Source organism: Cynara cardunculus (assembly GCF_001531365.2).
Source record: "Cynara cardunculus var. scolymus isolate 2C chromosome LG 2, CcrdV1, whole genome shotgun sequence".
In the NCBI taxonomy this organism is placed as follows: domain Eukaryota; kingdom Viridiplantae; phylum Streptophyta; class Magnoliopsida; order Asterales; family Asteraceae; genus Cynara; species Cynara cardunculus.
Window position 1 is genome coordinate 4,021,066 of NC_037529.1, and position 4,261 is coordinate 4,025,326.

Sequence of the window (4,261 nt, forward strand, 5' to 3'; positions counted from 1 at the left end):
TAATATCATAACACATATCTTAAACTCAAACAAAACATAAATTCATCCACCAATTTAATATTTTCATATGAAAAAATACATTACAATAAAATTTACTTGGTAGATGTTAATAACCGTTTTTATTGAAAATAGTACTATTAAGAGGTAACATCTGAATCGTTAAGAGATGAATCTTGTTTGGAAAAAGAAAAGTCTGCTTCTTACTGGTTCTAAAAACCTCTGAATAATTTTACATTATGGGTCTCTCTTAACCATTCAGTGTCCTAATTTCATTGTAAACAATTACCAAACTATTWTATTTTATTTTGCATTATATCATGAAAGTCTCTTAATCATTTCGACCACTTAATCATTCATGCATTAAACCATTCAGCAACTTTCAATTTTGATTCTTGAAGTTTRCTGATTTCTTTGAAAATGAGACTTGTATTTTAATAAGTTAAAATGTCATTCACATGTTTTAAATTTTCTTTGAAAATGGGACCTGGTCACAATCCATCTATCATATTCGTTAGAATTAGGGTAAAATCGTCTATTATGTATATATATATATATATATATATATATATATTATAAGATTTTTTATATATATATATAGAGAGAGAGAACTAGTTAGGTTGTAATAACTATGAGATTCAATCTCAACTACAAATTAATGGATAAATTAGGAAACTAATAATTTTGGTAATTTGAAACAAAATTTTAGTTAAAGGGCATTTTAGATATATTTCAATTTTTATCTCTCCTACATCTGGTCTCCGGTAAACCTTATTCCGRCGAACATCAAGAAAACATAAGATACACAATGTGATATCCAAAATACATACARTATGATACCTAAAATACATAAAATGTGATACCCAAAATACACCAAGTAACTTCAAGACTCTTAAAAAAAGATACATACAAACGATCCATGTTGTGATACCCAAAATACATACAAGATGCACCGTGATACCCAACGTAGTACCAATTGGGGTACCACTCATACCAACTATGGTACCACTATGATACTATACACAAAATTATCAATTTCTAGCCAATGACTTTACAAGAAAGAAACGTTGCAGACCTTCGATATCGGAAATTTTCTTTCATATAGTGTCTTCGAACTTTCGATTTTTCAGATATGGATTTTTCGGAAATTTTATTTGATGCAGACCTTYGATATCTGGATGTTTTCAGATATGATTTCGATGGAGATGGAGAGACATGTATAAGAGGGTTTGAGGTGACGCCATACATAGGTGTGTACTAAAACCCTGAATTTTGGGGTGTTATCCAATAACATCATTATGTAACAATACTTTTGTGTTTCCTCTACCTTGATGGAAACGKTCTCCTCCGTCATTAAGAGATGTTTCTTGTGTATAATGTCYMAGTCTGGACAACTTGTTGCGGTGCATTGTGTTGTACCACCATTGTGGTTCGAGTAACGTCTTTTGAATTACTTCCCTTGCTTATATAATCGAGTTATTTCGGTTGAGCTTACCATTGTGGTTCGAGTCTAAGTCCGCTTGAAAGGCTTGCATGGTGCAAGCTAGGAGCATACAAGGTATAGACTTTTGGGAAGCATTTGAGTTGAAGTTGGAGTTTTTGAGATATAGTAACACCTAACTGTAATCTAGTTCTGTTAAGATTATATTATTAGGTTGTTATTTATATTTCATTTCTTAAATATTGTACTTATTTACTATGAATATATTGTTAAATGTGCATACTTGTATTATTATTGTTACGATGACTGATACGTGTTATAGTACGTTCCAAATGTTAATCTTGTAAAAACTTAACTCATGTGTTCAGTGTCATGTGCGTGGCAATTCCAAATGGTGAACACTAGGAGCTRTCAAACGGTTCGATGGAAGGTATAGAGGCGACTGTGACGGCCCTGGGCCAAGGTGGAGAACGCAACAATGCTCTAACCCCTTTGTTGCCGTCATTGTTGGGTGGTAGGWTCGAACATATACCAAGGGTTGTGTTGGCTTCCTTTAATCCAATTATCCCAAGAAGTTAATCACTAGATTAACGTCTTACCATGTTCTTAAGACACTTTTAGTTCAAAGCGTCACATTTAGCTTATTCTATAAGACATTTTTAAGAAAGTATTCTATAAATMCAATCTTTATATACGAAGTTTGTAATTAAAATAACCCAATAATTAGATGCTAGAAGACAAAAGATACATAAAACATGTGAATCATATGAACACCGKTTAAACGCAAGTGGTTGGGTGGACCATCAAATTTAATCAGTGCTTAAAAAGACATTTGATAAGGTGCGTCATGACACGATATAATTTTATGCGTTTTTGTCGTTATAAAGTCATGATGAACGTTTATTATAAGATGTGATTTTTTTTATCTTTTGTATTTTTACGCTTTTAACTTTAAMTTTTACAYTTTTATGGATTTATCTRATCACAWAACTTAAAGTTTCACGAAATTCTAGACGTTACGGACTCACGATCAAGACGAAGTTGTAAAATTACTTTTATAATTTTTATCCTACATATTTAATCCAAAACTATTTGTATAATAATAATTTATATGATTTTTCTTCTACTAATATGAATGTACATTTTTTAATATCATATATGATTAGATAATATATAGAAAACATATATGTAAATATATAAGTCTATATATGACATACAAATTTGTCGCCTTATGTCACATTTTAAGAAATGCACGTTCTCGCCGTGTCGTGTAAGACTTGAGGCTTGACTTTGCCGCCATGTCATGTTTCACGGCATCTTAAACTTTGAATTTAATTAATCTTGAAAAGATCGACGTAGTTTAATGAGATTTGAATTATTTGTTAGATTGCATTGGAGGCAACTAATCAAAGTATTGATTAACATATATTTGTTTTACAATATAACTTTTTTTACATGTATCTGTTCACTGAAATACATGTAAAAAAGTTTCAATTTGTAAAACAATCACATTGTAAAACACATATATGTTAATCAATGCCTTAAGTTTTAGTATTTTATGAGAAAAAACATGCAAAACAATACCTTAAAATACAAGTTTTCACGATTATCAGTACATTTAAATGGTTATGCTTTCTGTATTGGATTCATTTAATATTTTGATCCAAAAATTAAAGTTGATTARAATAACTGGAAATTCATATATTTTACTTAAGAACAATACTCAACATTTTAAATAGTTATCCAATTACTTATTAGCTTTCATATGTCCGGTCTTCGGAGTGTTCAAAAGAACCGTTAGACCATTCAAATCCGTCGAACTAAGTCAAACTATACCACTTTTTGGTGGTTTATATATATATATATATATGGAGCGATCAAATGAAAACCACTCCAATTTGTAAAAACCGTGCAAACTCATCCGTTGATTTCATTATTTAATCTTATGAAATTTTTTCATGAAATTGTTTAATCTTGTGAAATTGTTTCATAAAATACTTTTTTTGATGAATTTGTTTCATATATGGTTATGAAATTGTTTCATATACTACTTAATGAAGTTTTAATGAAACTGTTTCATATATTTCTCTAAAACTAAAATAATGAAGATGATAATATCCATGATTAACACTCTGCACAATAAAAATTGTTAATCAACTTCTCATAATTACAAAAAAAATGAACAAAATGAAAAATTATGATTGGTTGAATGAGGTTTTYACGGTTTTTACAAATTGAGTGATTTTTATTTGAGATTATTGTGTTAACTTTATTAACTAATCATGACCATTGATTTTTAAAATAAAGGGTTGAGATTAATCATCTTATAAATTTACTTTATTAAATGTGTAATCTCACAAACATATAATTCTTGAAGGGTATTTATGTAAAAGATAACGTGCATATGTCATTTGTTATAAATAGTAGAAAGCGGTTACAAATCGTATATGTTCAATTATGTTCATAACTACCACAAATGTTCATATATGTTCAATTGCGTTCATAAATGACACAAATGTTCATACTAATCTTTTGTAAAAAAGTATAGATATGTATTGTTAAAATAAATATATTTATTTAATTACGGGACCCAGAGTCAAACTAGGTTTAAATCAATCAATTCAATGATGTTACTATATGGAGAGTCCTAATAGTACCATTTAATAGGAGGTGTTGAATATTTGAGAATTATGCCATCTTTAGAATCTATGAAATATCAAATCGATTTAATAATATATTATATTTAATTATTATTATTATTTAATATACATATATCAATTAAGTTATATTTATATAATTATATATATACCCTCTACATATACT